The sequence below is a fragment of the Ochlerotatus camptorhynchus genome, unplaced genomic scaffold, assembly GCF_037179485.1.
Source record: "Ochlerotatus camptorhynchus isolate MF236.1 unplaced genomic scaffold, CSIRO-AGI_Acam_v1.1 ptg000201l, whole genome shotgun sequence".
NCBI lineage: Eukaryota > Metazoa > Arthropoda > Insecta > Diptera > Culicidae > Ochlerotatus > Ochlerotatus camptorhynchus.
In genome coordinates, this window is record NW_027040691.1 from 1,490,041 (window position 1) to 1,506,639 (window position 16,599).

The 16,599-nt window shown below is 39.2% G+C and overlaps 1 protein-coding gene across 1 annotated transcript in view; it reads left to right on the forward strand.

Moving 5' to 3' along the window:
* The first annotated feature begins 1,466 nt into the window (after positions 1 to 1,466).
* The window catches only part of Rsod (Related to Sod), a 342,433-nt gene continuing 327,300 nt past the window's right edge, over positions 1,467 to 16,599 (forward strand). Inside the window, exon 1 of the mRNA XM_065223872.1 lies at positions 1,467 to 1,481. The gene's annotated coding sequence lies outside the window, so the exon portion shown is untranslated. The remainder of the gene's footprint in view (positions 1,482 to 16,599) is intronic.

Here is a 16,599-nt window from a genome sequence, read left to right on the forward strand (position 1 = left end):
CAAATGATGAGGAGAAGAAGATTCGGAGGGAATTAGTTCGGAAAATCGAAAACATAAGAGAACAAGGTTCAATTTAATAGCATTATCCAAGAAGGTGAAGGTGCAGTAGGTGGAGTAGAACCTGGTTCAAACAAAGACCAGCCGGATAATTTGGAGGATCAGGAGCGAACTGCTGAATATTCGAACGGCAGTCAGAAAAGTCAAGTTTCTGAACACGACTGGACAGAAAGTTTGAGGAAAATATTCAACCAAAACCAATTGTCTAAGGGGGCGATTCCAAATCGAGATAAATCAGTGCAATGAGATGATGCCCAAGAGCAGTTTCAAGCAAAAACATACATAAATCGACGATGTATAAGGAAGATTGCTTGGAAAAACGCTTAACTCCGTCCATTTAGAGCTCACCGGAAGTACTGTGAAGTTCTAGTAGGACGTTCTAATAGGAAGTTCTCGGAATTTATCGTCATTAGTTCTCTGCATTTCTCATAGGAAGTTCTCTGTACTTCTCGTTGAAGATTATGTAAATTTCTCTGTGGAAGTTCTCTAAACGTCTCCTCGGAAATTTTGTGAAGCTCACTGAATTTTTCATCGGGTGTTCTCAGAACTTCTCCTCGGAACATCTCTGAACTTCTCCTCGAATGTTCACTGAATTTCTCCTCGGAAGATTTGAACTTCTCCTCGGCAGATCTTTGAACTTCTCACCGAAAGTTCTCTGTTCTTCTCCTCGGAAGTTCTATGAACCTCTCCTTGACAGCTCTTTGAACTTCTCCTCGGAAGTTCTCTGAACTACATGTCGGAACCCGGGTAGATGTAAATATCTCAGTAGTACAAAACTATGATCTTGATATTAGAAAATGGTATGCATAAGCACGAAATAAGAGGTAAAATGTAAAAAAGATAATATCGGAAATTTTTCTCTGGAATATCGTCCCAATATCAAATTAAGCAGTTCCTGTATCAAATTAATACCAAAGAACTAAATCAAAGATATTTTTTTGATGTGTAAATAACAGCATTTGTTTTTAAAATGGTATGTGGCATGATATGTTTTGATATTCTTTCATGATATTTAACCTCTCACGTAATGCTCATCCATATCAACTTCAGATATCAATAGTAAAGATTTTACCAGGCAAAGTCTCTGAACTTATCGTTGGAAGTTCTTTAAACTTCTCTGTTATCGGAACCGCTCTTTAGAAGATCTCTGAACTTCTCAGAGATTCTCTTTTCGTCGGAAGTTCTCTGAACCTCTCGTCAAAAGTTTTCTAAACTTTTCGTCGGAAGTTCAAGGAAGCTCTGTGAACTACTAGTCGGAAGTTCTCTGAACTTCTCGTTGGAAAATCTCTGAACTTCTCATCGGAAGATTTGTGAGATTTGTGTTGGAATTTCTCTAATCTTCTCGACGGAAGATCACTGAACTTCTGGGAGGAACTTCAAGGAACTTTAATGAAGCTCATTAAACGTCAGGGAAATTGAATTAAGTTCTGTGAATTTTTCGCCGAAAGTCCAGATCTGAACTTTGCGTCTGAAGCTCTGTGAACTTTTCGTTTGAAGTTCAATGAACACCTCGTTGAAATTTCCCTGAAAATTTTTCGTCGGAATAAGGCCTGTACTCGAAAAAAATGCACCAGACAAAAGTGTTCGCCAAAAATGTATTTTAAGTCGAACTGAAACTTTCAGGAAATGAACTAATACATATGGATTATGTTTCGGCATAATTACTTTATTCAATTTCCTTTCCATCGCTGAAAGCCCGCAACTTTCCCTTAAGACCCCTCATTACATTTTGAGTAATGGTGGAGCCGACCTTTTTGGTCACTTTCATCCATTCTTTCTTCAACTCCAGCTCGTTCTTAAACACCTTGGACGATTTTCGAACTTTGGCATTCATTATGGCCCAAAATGGCGGTTTTTGGTACAAAAACAACGTTATTGTCTCTGTGCCGATCCAACGTCGATCGCGCGTAATGGAATGATGCCAGGTCCGGCCAAAATAATGTCTCGCCTCCGTGGGACCGCAGGAAGAGCAACAGACGCTTCTGGAGGCACTCGGTGCGGTAAATTTCGCTGTTGATGGTACCCATTGTGATGTACGGTTTACTCAGTATGGCCTGCCAGAGCAAGTATTTTTTGGCGGATTTGTCCACTTTCTTCTTCCTTATGTCTTCCGGAACATCAAACCGTGATTTGGCAACGTAGAAATCCAGCCCCGGTATCTGCTTTGCGTCTGCCTTGATGTAGGTTTCGTCATCCATAACCACACACATCGGTTTCGTTAACCACTCTCGATACAGCTTCCTTGCGCGGGATTTGGCCGCCGTGTTTTGTTGATCACGCCGGTTCGGTGCCTTCTGGACCTTGAATACATGAAGCCCAGCTCGTTTCATGGTTTGCTGAACGAACGGACGGAACACTTTGCCTTCAGAGCCGCGTCACGAAGCGAAAGGTTCGGATTACGCTTGAAATAATCCAACACCTTCCGGGCCTTCACAGGGTCAGCTGTCTTCGATTTTCTTCCACTTCCAGCCCGCCGCTCGGTCATCTGGGACTCCTTAAACGATTTTACCATCCGAGACACAATTGTGTGGGTGTTTCCCAGTTGTCTTCCGATCCATCTCATGGTCGCAGTCGAATTTTCCATGACGGCGCGCAAAATTCTCCGGCGATTTTCTTCTTGTTTCGATGACATCTCAATAACCACTGAACCGATTGCTATGAAATTTTGCACATGTAAACAGTTCACTCCAAACTAGTTATACCCAGATTTTCATCAATTTTTACCCACGGATAAAAAAGTTACACCCGGATAAAAATGGTGCATTTTTTTTTCGAGTACAAGCCTTATCTCTAAACTTCTCGATAGAAATACTCTGAATTGCTCGTTGGAGCTTCAGGGATCATTGATGAAGTTCAGTGGACTTCAGCGAAGCTCTGTGAAATTTTCGTCAAAAGTTCTTTGAACTTCTTATCGGAAGTTCTCTGAACCTCTCTTCGGAAGATCTCTGAACTTCTCGTCGAAAATTCACTGAACTTCTTGTTGGAATGCTTGTGAATATTTGAGGCTGACAAAAGGGTGAACAAAGAGGTGAAAGCCTAGCCTTTTTCACATTTATATCGCTGTGAAGCAACTGAAAATTGATAAGGGAATTTATATCTGTAAATCTAACCAGTTCGTTTGCAAAAGCTTGCTAATCTGGTAGGGGTAAGCGGTCGAACCATCGTCATCAAGTTCAGAGAACCTTAAGCAGCAATGATCTGACCACGGATGATCTTGAAACAAGGCAAAAAATGAATTAGTTTGTCTTCGCCTATCTGATTTCTAATCTTCATTCGTTGTTCCTTAGTTTGAATGATTAAAACAAGGGTTCTGATGCATGGTCATTATCGGTGTCATTGCTTTGTTGCTAAGGAAAACAATTTTGACTATCAAAGACGCGCGCCTTCAGTTCCGAGGTAAGGCCCGATGATGTCTATGAATCGGTTAATTCACGTTGCATTTCTGATACGATCATGAAACACTTTATTGAGAAACCCGCTAGGAACTACATTAATATTGCCTTCCATAATGTTCGCAGCATTGTTAAAAATATTGATTATTACAGAACCTTCTTTCAGAACTCAAAGCTAGCTGTGTTGGGGATTGTTGAGTCTTGGTTGAAGTCTTCATTAACAAACAAATTTGTTGAGTTAGATGGCTACAAAATTGTTCGTTCTGATCGACTTTTAGACAATAAGAAGGAGGCGGAGGAGTTGCTTTCTATCTAAACAGTAAAGCAAAGTATAAGGTTCTTGCTAAGTCTGATGCTGGTGATGAAATTGATTACCTTTTTGGTAAATTAGTTTATTGAAAGCTTGTGTGTGGCATTGTCTACAGACCTCCAGATGTAAGGGTTTCTAAACTTAACAGTATTTTCGAACTTGCGCTGGAAATCAGTGCTACTAAATCTCATTTCGTATTGATGGGCGATTTCAATATAAATTTGTGTGACACTTCTTCACCTGTTACAAACAAGTTAATCGATATGGTTAAATCGCTTTCTGTTAAAATTTTACCTCTTTCCCCCACTTGTCATAAATCAGGCTGCAGTCCATCTTTTATTGATTATGCACTTGGAAATTGTACGTTTAACGTTAGCAACATCTTTCAATCTTCTATAGGAGGTGTTAGCGATCATGATTTGATCTGTGGATTCGATTACAGAGTTAAGGTACCTCATCAACCTCCAGCTGTGTATTGGACAAGAGAATATCACAAGATAAACACCGATAGTTTAATAGCTGACTTGCAAAGGTACAATCTTGATGCTATTTATTACTGCAACTCAGTTGATGGAAAATTACAAATTTTAAACGATATGCTTTATTCTGTCATTGATGATCATGCCCCGTTGAAAATGAAAACTACTGTTGATCCTAGTGCTCCATGGATTAATCCATACATCAAAAATCTCTTCCAAAAACGATCTGAAGCTTATGATAAATGGAAAACAGATAAACCCAGCGCAGCTAAATGGAATGCTTTTGCAAGGTTGCGAAATAGGTCAAACCGTGTAGTGAAACAATCTAAGTACACTTACTTCTCTCGGCTCCTTAACCCTTCTCTTTCTTCCAATAAACTTTGGGAGAATATAAAACGTTTGGGACTTTCAAAAACTCAAAGTAGAGCAGGTGGTGGTGATGTGTGTAACATCACTGCCGAATCATTGAATCAGTTTTTCATGTCAAATCAAGCTCCTATTACTTTTGATGAACAATCTGTGGCTGGTAGGTCCTCGTCATCTTCTTTTTTATTTAGGAATGTAACGAATGAAGAAGTCCTGACCGAATTCAATTCCGCGTCCAGTGATTCTATCGGCCTTGACCAGTTACCACTCAGCGTTTTGGAAAAAAAAACTCTTGTTGTCATTCTTCCTACCATAACGAACTTATACAATCACATTATAACAACTTCAACATTTCCACAGCTTTGGAAGATAGCACGTGTTGTACCTATTGGCAAAATTGATAATCCAATGAACAACAAGGACTACAGACCGATTAGCATCCTACCTGCTATTTCCAAAAATTTTGAAAGTCTTCTGACTAAACAATTAAACGATTATCTGATTCATAATACGTTACTATGTCCTTTACAATCTGGTTATCGTAAACATTGCAGTACTACAACAGCTTTGATTAAAATAGAAAACGATATAAAAACTGCGCTTGACAAACGTAATCTAACAGTTCTAGTTCTTTTGGATTTTAGTAAAGCTTTCGATTCTATCAATCATGAATTGTTATGTCGGAAGCTACGTAGTTTTTTCTATCTCGATACAACTTCTGTAAACTTACTTTCCTCATATCTTACGGGACGAACGCAATATGTTGAATTTAATAATACAAAATCGGAACTTTTGAATGTAACAAGTGGTGTGCCACAAGGATCTGTTCTAGGTCCACTGTTATTTTCCACGTTCATCAATGACCTTCCAAGTATTTTAAATTATTGTGCTTACCATCTCTATGCTGATGATGTTCAGTTATACCTCTCTGGTAAAGTCGAAAATTTACAAAATATCGTATATTTCAAATATCGGATATTTCAAAAATTTGTGAATGGAGTGTAACAAACGGCTTACAATTAAATGCAAACAAAATTCAAGCAATCATATTTAAAACTAGATCAGTAAACATTTCAGATGCTTCTTGCATTATGATAGGTGATACCGCAATAGCATATTCAGATGTTGTTAAGAATTTGGGAATAATAATGGACTCGCATCTGAACTGGACTGCACAAGTAAACAGTGTTTCAAAAAAAGTATTTTTTGGTCTGCATTCATTAGTGCTGTTGAGAGACTGTACTCCTAAACATATTCGTTTGAAATTAGCTCAAAGTCTTCTAGATCCGCTATTTAACTATGCTGATGTTCTATATACATCTACTTCCTCCAATAATACTCGAAAATTACAGCTTGAATTTAATGCTGTTACAAGATATGTTTATAAAATTCCTCGCTTTGAACATATTGGCATCAATCACAAGGGGATTTTAGGTTGCACTTATGAAAATTACGTGAAGCTGAGAGTATGTACCCAAACTTACAAAATTCTGAATGAAGGTCCTGTTTATTTGCATAATTTCTTTTCATTTTTGAGGTCAACTCGCTCAAGAAATTTAACACTCGCTAGATGTCGTACAGAGATCTACAGATGCTCTTTTCATCAACGTGCTGCGAAATTATGGAATGAACTGCCTATGAATTGCAAACAAGCTGCCTCATACGTATACTTTAAAAATCAATGTAAACAATTATTTTCGAGATGGAACTGATCGTCTCTCAGTGTAGTACGAGCTTTGAGAACACATGTAGTTATTTGTACTACGCTTAATACTTGTATTAAATAAATAAAATAAAATTTAGAGGGCGCTGTCACTCTTCGAAGGTTATAAATAGCGCGACGTTTCATTTAGAATCGATTCTTCGCGAGGAAGGCAAGAATGACAACTGTATCAACATACCTCTCACGCCAAAGTCACAAGTTCAAATCTCACCCCCGTCAAGTCACGAATGACCCAAGAGCGTTAAAGTGACTATAATAAAAAAAAATTTATCAAAATCGAGTACTTCAGCATTTCTCAATAGTGATGGAATAAAATGACCGATTCAAATTTCGGACGATTCAAATTTCGGACACTTTCATTTTTAATTAAATATTACATCCAGTTAGAAACAAAGTAATAATGTTAGATGATCGTGGAGGGCACTAGTCAAAAAAATTTAAAATTTACAAGACATGTGGATCATATTCGACCGAGATAATCAACTTTTAAAAGTGTCCGAAATTCGAGTTTAAGTGTCCGAAATTTGAATCGGCACGGTATATAAGGAAAATTGCTTTAATGTTGGCCTATGGATCTAAGATTGGGTCCATCGCTAAAAATCTGCTATTTATCAATTTTAACTAGATGAACACGTCATTGGGACGGTAGTAATGGATATTTTTGGTCATTATTGAAAATTTAGTCGATTGCTGAATTCATGTATGGGCCCAAATTAGGGACATTTAGGCCGACATTACATCCATTTCCCCTACTACAATAGATCAAATTACTGGTCGCAGTGGTTTATGTCCCGCACCAAGAAAAAACAAAAAGCTATAGCTAACTAAAAAAAATTCAGCCAATGAAATTTTTTCAAAATGTATGCCGTTTCAATTAAAGAGTGTAGTCACCTTCCCAGCGTAAGGCATTCACATGGCAATCCTGAACCTGGATGGTTCTATCCAGCTCAAGTTCACATCGCAGAGGATCGCATTTCGTGTAAATTCCTTGATTTCCAAAGCATTCCACTAGCTTCATTGCATATGCATCCCTGCGTAATGGTAATAAAATTTGTTCACAGTCCTGGCAGATCATCAGGCTTCTATAACAATCAAACCGACTTTAATGTAGTCATGAAATGCGTAGCACGAGACGATTACGGATGGCTTCAATTCGGAACAAAACCCAGCCACCTTTGCTGCTCGCGACAGCATCCCAGCCCAGCACCATCCAGCGAAACAATCAAATTGCATTCAATTATTTGTCCATTCTTTTCGATCGCCTCCGAGGCGCGCCCGTTTGGCTGGTCCTCTAATTTTATCCACCTCGTCGAGCGTTCACTCCTTTTTTGAAGCATGGCAGGTCCGCGCGGGGAGCAGCATTTTTGAAAGTTTATTTTTCCAAACATTAGTGCGAAAGAACACATGTAAACTCTCGAAAAATGTCCCCTTTGATTAAATGCCGACGACCGACCGAAAGAAACCAAGTGAGAGAGAGAGAAAGAGAGAGAGACGTATCTGTGCTTTCGGATCTTTAAGGTCTGTTTGGGAAATAAAATCGCGAAAATTCATGAGCCTTTTTTTCGATCCTCGCTTCGCGCCCGGAGAAGCCGAATTTAATTCACAAAATACGGAGAAGAATTATCGTATGTTTTGCAAATAAGCGATTGAGATTTAAGATTTTGGTGACACACGAGCAATTGGACTCCTCTGGACCCGAAGGAAGGTGGAACGGAATGTTCGCCGTTGGTTCCTCAGGTGAAACGAGTTTTTCTCTCTGTTTTGGCAGTTGAAGATTGCAATTTGTGCCTGTGTCCTTTGAAAAGACTCAACGTATCAAATCGCTGCAACTGATACGTTCTGAGCAGATAGAGAGAGAGAAGAAGGAATTTGTTCGACGATAATTCGGATAAATTAGCGGAAATTAATTACGACAAAATTTGATCATTGTCGCAATAATTCTCGCTCGTTTGATAGCAGCATGCAAAATGGAAACGGGGATAAATATTTAAAGTTCAGGAATCAACCTTTCCATTTTGGATCCAAAGAGCGATCAAGTTTGGTCAATTCATTCAAGAAAAATCGAATCACTGCCCATAAATGAAACTCGATCCACTCGATCGCGTCCGTGGCGTCGTCAAATTAACGAAATCGATCATTATTTCAACCATCGTTTTGTCAGGAAACTAATCATCGCTGAGCATTTGCTTCGTACGGGCAGGCAAATCAAACCCAGAGACACAAAATGTCAAAAAGCAAGTGTCAGAATCCTGAAGGAAATCGATACCCCGAGGAGGCCAGCACAAACTGAACCAATCGGTCATCCATTTGCTCCCCGCAAATGGCCACGGTCGATCCCATGCGGATGATGACGACGATGACGACGATGATGTGGTAGACAGATCCCAGCGTGTTTGTTGACATGTTATGTCATATTTAAATTAAATTTGATTGTTTGTTTTGGGAGTTGATATCCTCTTCTACTCGGCTTTCAGGCGGAGAAACTGCCTCGATCACTCGCGACTGAGGTGGAACCTGCTTCTAGAAAGAAAAATAAATAAATAAACGAGATCTGATTAATATTGGAACATGATTTCTTTCGTCAACTCTGCTGGGTGGAATCACCGTCGTCGTCATATCCCATTTCAAATGGTATAGGGAATGAAACGAAAATGTCAATTAAAATTGAATGATACACCCGGGAGTATCGCGTTTTCGATGGGTTTTATACGAAATGCTGTTTCCAGTTCAGGCAGCGATATTCAGTGATGGTGCACAGAGGAATGTTTGAATTTTTACAGCTTGGTTCGCAGCGGGGCGGGGAGAAAATCAGATCAAAAATGCTTTTATTATGAATCATCAGCCGAGGAGGTGATGGAAGAGAATGAACTTGATTATCAGTGCAAAATGAGAACGGAATAGAACGCTAATGAGTGTTGATCGTTAGATTATGTGGTTAGGGTTTAATGAGGGGTCTCGAGTGGTCATCGATTGGGATTATGGAAATATAGCATAATAATTCTACTGTTGTCACACGACATTCGAATCTGGGGGGGGGGGGGGGGTTCAATAGATTAAAAGAAACCTTGATTAGTCCAACCTAATGTGATAAGATCACGGCTGATAGCGGGCCACTTTTCAGTGACTTTACCACTTTTTTAACCTTTCGTCACTCACGCCAACTTTCGTAACACGAGTACTCGCGAGTTGTACATGAGTTTTACATTGCCATTTTGTTAAACTTTAATTATTGAATGAGTAGTGAGCAAGAATAAAAATTAGGAATAAGATTTCGGCATATTCTTTTTTCTGATAGTGATTGCCGAAGTGATTCAAAGTGACAATACCGATAGTATCCTTCAACAGTTTCAGTTAACCGAAGCCACAGGTAGCTTACCTACAGAAGACCATCAGATCTGTAAAACCAACTCAGAAAGTGGGGCATATGACATGCTCATGCCGAATTCAATGAACTTTCATCGCAAGTTGGACAACAGTGCTGGAGTACGGGTAACGTTTATGATAGATCCTGGGGCTTCAGAGCCCTATATTCAGTCTTAATAAAGAAACGGATAGACTTTTGAAAGCATATGCATCTCCGGCTGCTATCAACTCCGGTATCTGTCGCAGAGTTATTCGTCACTCCAGACCGTCCAAGACTATTGGAAATTTTTTATGTTATCCAAGACGCTAAACCTCTTCTAGGCAGAAGTACAGCGTTAAGATACAGCCTGCTAAAGCTGGACTTAAACGTACAAATTGAGGAACCTGCTTTTGAAGGCGAATTTCGCAAGCTGCTTGGCAGTATGTGCGGTATCAGCACACCGGAGCGGTTTCCCAATTTGACGTACCTCCAGGGATGCTGGCGTACGATAAGAGTATGGCTACGTTAAGATATGTCTACACCAGCATACCTCCAGCTTTCAAGGAGGAAACCAGCCGTAGACTCAGCGAGCTGCTAACCTCCGACATAATCGAAAGGGTTTCAAGCGACATGGACAAGTCCTTCTGTTCAGCGCTCTTGGTTGTACCAAAAGGAAAATGCGATATAAGATTAGCCGTCGATTTGAGAGGTCCAAATAAATGTATTATTAGATCGCCTTTCAAAATGCCTACTCTAGAGGCTATCGTATCGGTTTTACATGGAGCTACATGGTTCTCCACTGAACCGAAAATTTCTGGTGGAAAACTTGCACTGGTCTGGTAAATGAAGACACAAGCTTTATTTAAAATTAAGCTATATTGAAAACTTCTGGTGGAAAATCTGTACCGTTCTGGTGAACGGATGGGCAAACTTTTCGGAAAATGTTTGGTCTTAAATTTGCATTCTCCTGCTGAATAGAGAAATAAACTTTAATAATAATTTCTGGTGTAAATTTGCACCATTCTGATGATTGGATGGGAATCTGTTTTACTGAAAATTTATGATGAAAAATCTGAAAATATGGGCAAGCTTGATTTGATGGAAAACCTGCAACCTTCAGATGATAGGAGAAGCAAGCTATATTGAAAATGTCTGGTGGAAAATGGAAAAAAGGAAATCTGCACCAGAATATTGGAGAAGCAATTTTTATTGAACATTAACGGTGGAAAATTGGCATCGTTCTGGTCAAATAAAATTTTCTAATGTAAAATTTTCTGGGGGCATGTTTGTATTGAAAATTTTTGGTGTAAGATTAACAACAATCTGCTGCATGGAGGGACACAGTTCTGGTTAATGGAGGGGCTAGCTTTATTGAACATTTCTGGTAGAAAAACTACAACGTTTTGGTGAATAGACGGACAACTTAAACTTGACTTCCGAGAAGAATTCTGAGGACAGTTCCAAAAGGAAAGATTTCTGGGGATGATTCCTGCAGATAGCTCCAAGATAATTTCGAAAAGAATACCGAGAGAATCAAATTTTTAATGAAATTCCAAAGGGATGTTGAGGAAAATTTCAAGAGAATCCCGAGAATAATTACAAGCTCATTCTTGAAAAGAATTTCTGGTGAATACGGAGGAAATTCTTCTGAAACTTTAGGGGAATTTCAATTCCAAGGTATTTTGAGAAAAAAGAGTTCTAATATATTCCGAGAAGGATATTGAATTCTTAGGACAGTTCCAAAATGTTTCTGGGGAGACTTTGAAGAAAATTATGTGGATAATTTCTAATGCATCCTGCAGATAGTACCAAGATAACTTCGAAAAGAATACCGAGAAAATCAAATTTTGAGTGAAATTCCAAAGGGATTTTAAGCAAAATTTCAAGTGAATTGAGAGGATATAAACTAGCTCATACCAGGAAAAATTTCTGAAACTCTAAAGGAATGTCAGTTCCAATAAAAATTTCACAAGAGCTCTTTGGAGAGTTCTAACAAAATCCGAGAAGAGCCTCAAGGATATTGAATTCTGAAAGGATTTCTGTGGAGTGTTCCAAGAAAATTCTGCGAATGATTTCTAATGAATCCTGTAGATTGTTCCAAGATAATTCCGAATAGAATACCGAGAAAATTAAATTTTGAGTGAAATTCCAAAGGGATTTTGAGGAAAACTTCAAGGGAGTACTGATAATTTCTAGCTCATTCCGCCCAAGTAACATTGCAGGTTTTATCGAGGTTTTATAGCATTCTAAAAGTCAAAATCATGGTCTACAGAACCCTCATAAAACCAAATTTGTTACTTGGGCGGGAATAACTTGGGCGGGCGGGAAATTCTCCTGAAACTCTAAGAGAATTTCAGTTCCAAGGTGTTCTGAGTAAAAGTCATGAAAATTTCAAAAAATAATTCCAGAGAACTTCTGAGAAGAATTTCAAAAGAGAAAGGTAACTGAATGTAATGTTGCGGAACATTGCGAAAACCTTGCGAGCAGTTGGCGATTGTCATCAGGTATATTGATAATGATCGGCCGACGGAAACATTCGTGGGTGTGTGACGGGTGTTGAAAACAGACGCAACGACCATCTTCAATACTATTGCTGAGGTCCTGACAGCGACCCGAGCAAAGTCGGTTAACAAAATGAAAGCAAATCGATATTAAAATTTGCAGTTTCTATCATAATGAAAACTTATCTTGATTTCAATTGTCGCGACATAAGTCGGATATCATATTGTGATTTCATTATGCAGTCAAAACTTTTTAAATGAAAGCAACTTAACTTGAAGTTCTGCTATTAACGTCTTGTTTAAAATTTAATTTAAGTTCATCTGTTGTTGAACTAATGATTATTGTTTATTTGTTTTGTTTAACACATTTTAGGTTATTCCTGACTTGCCCGGGGTGAGATTTGACTTATTCAACTTTTCAGTCTTTTAGCGTGAGAAGCATGGATGCTAACCATTTATGCCAGGCCCGTATCCAGTTAAACATTATGAATGCAAATGAGTAATCAAATTGATTTCATTGAAAGCAGGATTAGTTTTCCGTTTGCTTCAACAGTGTAAAATGTTGGTCTCATTTTTGCTGTGTTAACCGTTAAGTCAACCAAAATGAGATCAACTGGAGTATTCAAAATAAGTTACATCATAACAGCAAATTTTGATTTCAATTTGATCTTCAGCTTTGCTCGGGGATGCAGATTTCTTCGGAGCAGGTGATGCCAGTATGTTTTGACGGTGCCAGAACAATGGCTGGCAGCACTGCTAAAGTACAAGCCAAGTGCAAGAACAAAAACAGCAATATGCTTTTAGGAAGAGCTTTGAGTGTGTTGGTTTATTTCCTTTTAATTCCGTTATAATTGCTTATCTTTTGACAGATACGCATATTTCGTCTACTACTTGCAGACTTCATCAGTGCCAAGTACTCAACACCACAGACTGATCAAGATTGGATTGATCAAAAGCAATATACTGTTTGTTCACTGCTATGCGCATTGTTTGATGTATCATTTCGGTTAAAGCCCTACTATCACAACCATTAGATGAACCGATCATCATCGACATCGTCGATGGGATTAAATTGCCAAGTTCCATTGGCTGTCTGAAAGGCATTGAAGAAGATGAACCACCACCGGAGGAAAAATTAAATAAAATTAGCTAATTTGAACAGTATGGAAACAGTCGTGGGTGGACAGCACCATCTCCCCACGCACTTTGGAGTACTCCCCATCCCCAGATTAAAGCACAATAGAAAAAAAATTGCCCCACCTTAACAAAATTCCTGTGCACGCTAGTGAGCAGAACACGACAAAAGCCTAGAAATCGTCCTTAGTAGATTGCGCGAACATAACGTGGTGCTAAATACAGTGAAATGCGTTTTCGGCAAGCAGTGCGTGAAGTTTATTTATTCAAAAATGGGTGGAGCATAGACGATGAAAAACGGAAGGCCATTGAAAGTTTTCGTAGACCGGAATCTATACCGGAAGTAAAAAGCTTCCTAGGCCTGACCAACTTCACGGAGCGATTCATTGTGAACAGAGCGGAGAAGACCAAAAACCTAAGATCACTTACAAAATCTGAAGTGTTTTATTGGACGCAAGAGGAAGAAGAAGAGTTTACGTATCTAAAGAAAGAAGCGTTGGCATCAGTCGTTAAGCTGGGATATTTCGACCATCGACCAAACAGAGCTTTATGTATATGCATCATCGGTTGGCATAGGTGCGGTTCTTGTCCAATTCAGTCGCTCAGGAGATCCACGTATAATAGCGTGCGAATCCAAAGCTCCTACTGTAGCCGAGCAAAGGTATACACATACCCAGACGGAAGCTCTTGCAATCGTATGGGGAGTGTACTACCTCACCAGCAAACAGTTCACAATAAGAACTGATTCGGAGGCCAACGAGTTTATCTTCGGTGGACAGCACAGAATGAGTAGCAGAGCAATTACACGTGCCGAGGCTTGAGCACTACGGCTCTTGCCCTACCAATTTCGAATAGAAAGGATTCCAGGACTTCTCAACGTGGCCGACGCTTTGTCTCGTCTTATCAACAAATCGCAGGTGGACGATCCCTTTCGACGAAGACAATGATAAACACTTGTTGTATGCCTTGGATGCAGGGAACATGAGCATTTGATGGTCAGAGAAAAAGTTTACAAAATTCCCGTGTTCGTGGAAGACGAAGCCGTTAACGTGAGAATCCATGATCTCCCTCCGAAAACACCTAACACGGTGATTATAGAAAGTATGCGACCATACGGTACTATTCTTTCCATCAGCAGAGAAATGTGGAAGAATTATTTTCCCGGCATCTACAATGGAGTACGTGTAGTACGGATGAAACTCAAACAACTCATCCCTTCCTATCTGACGATCGATGGTGAGACAACATTGATTACATATCGCAATCAAGCAAAAACCTGTAGGTTCTGTGGACAAAAGGCTCATCCCCGACAAAAGTGTAATAGCTCTACATCACGCATTACTGTCAATGACCCTACAGACGCAGGAAAGGTCACAAACGATGAAAACAGTGAACAAACATTACTCGATACCAATCAAACCCAATCTACAATAGGCGAAACCAGCAAAAACACCCAGCACCAACACTCCGATGGAAACAATAGCGCACAAGAATCGACGGATAGTGAATCGGATGAATTTCTAACCGTCACCAACAAACGAAGGCTGTCAACGAAACAAAAACACAACAATGCGAAACGATATGTTACGAACCAGGGTTGCCAGAATGATGAATCAGCAGGAAATGAAAATTCGATGAAAGAAAAAGAAGACGAATTGTCAGTTCCGGACTCACCAGTCAAGACGAGGAGCAAAAATAAGCAGCTAGGAAGAAAGTGAAAAAAAATGAATTTGAATTAACTGTATTTTCATATATTATTTTTCAGAGACGAACCAGCCTACGGCTGAAAGTCTCTTTAATAAAGAAATAAAAAAAAAAAAACTTTGATAACAGTAAACCCCAAAAAAAAGCGGATAGGGAAAATGTATATGGAAACCGCCTAAACGGTGTGGGATTTGACTTAATTGATTACAACATGAAATTTCTCTGTTGTCTTAGACAAAGTTGTTCAGGAGATCACAACCTTTTAGTTGGTGAACAGTTGTTCTGAATTTTCTCACTACGTAGTGCTAGTGTACATGTGAAATTCTCGCATGTGATATATCTCGAGATTTTGACCAGATAGAAAGTTACTGTCTTCGACAAAGTTGTTCAGGAGGTCACAGCCTATTGCTTGATGCACAATAATTAATAATGTTCCCGATAAGCAGCGCTAATATACACGTGAAATCCTCGCCTATAAAATATCTTTAAATCCTGACCAGATAGAAAGTTACTGTTAAGTGTTCACTCGGCTGTCGACAAAAGCAGGCCACTCTCGATGTGTGCCACGCGATCGTCTGGTTTCTCGGCAGCAACCATTGTGTGGGCCTCCTCATTGTTCTTCATCAGCAGTTCTTTCGGTCGATGCGTCGTCGACTTTGGAAAGCAACCGTTTCGTGATGAGTGTGTGAGTGCTGACCACGTTTTGCGTCCATTGCTGCAATGGAAGCGCTCTGACCCTCGTTGGCGAATCTGCCATACAATGAAACCTCTGGAAGCGGCTCCATTTTTGAAGGAGGAGGCTTTTTGGATAGCGGAAGATAAAGTGTTTGTTGTGCTGTACCTTTTGACTATAGTTTTAAGATGTATTGTATAGTGACCAAGAATCCTCGGCTCTGTAAAGTTAATTCGTTTGAGCCTTATCAAATAAATTAATAAACAAAAAAAAAAAAGCAAAGTTGCTCAGGAGGTCAAGGTCTTTTGACTGGCGGACAGTAGTTTAGAGTTTTATATATGCATTTCGCTAGTACCCAAACAACCAAAAGTTCTGCATTCAACAATAAAACTCAGATCAAAGTTCAATTAAAGTTCTGACAGAACTTTCAAGTTCCATAAAGATCAAATAAAGTTCCTACTGAACTTTCAAGTTCCATAAAGTTCAAATAAATTTCCGTCAGTACTTTCTTCCCAAGCAACCAAAAATTCCGTATTCAACGATAAAACCCACTTTCAAGTTCCATAAAGTGCATATAAAGTTCCAACACAACTTTCTGGCTACTTTAGAAGCTATAAAAATCACACGAGGAACTTCAGGCTCTTGAAGTTAAAAAAAAAAAGTTCCAAAAAGCATCCCTAAGCACTTCTTAGCAACTTCTGGCAAAGCTGAAAACATGACCACAACAAAGTTCCGAACAAGTTCTCAGCGGAACTTCTTAGCAAGTTTAAAGTATCTTAAAAGTTCCCTACGGAACTTCTTAGCAACTTGAAAGTTTATAAAAAGGTTCGTCATAGCCCACATGAAGCAATCCGCACAAGTCTTTTTTAGGAACAAAAAATAATGTACGTAAATATGAAATGATCAGAGGCTCAAAT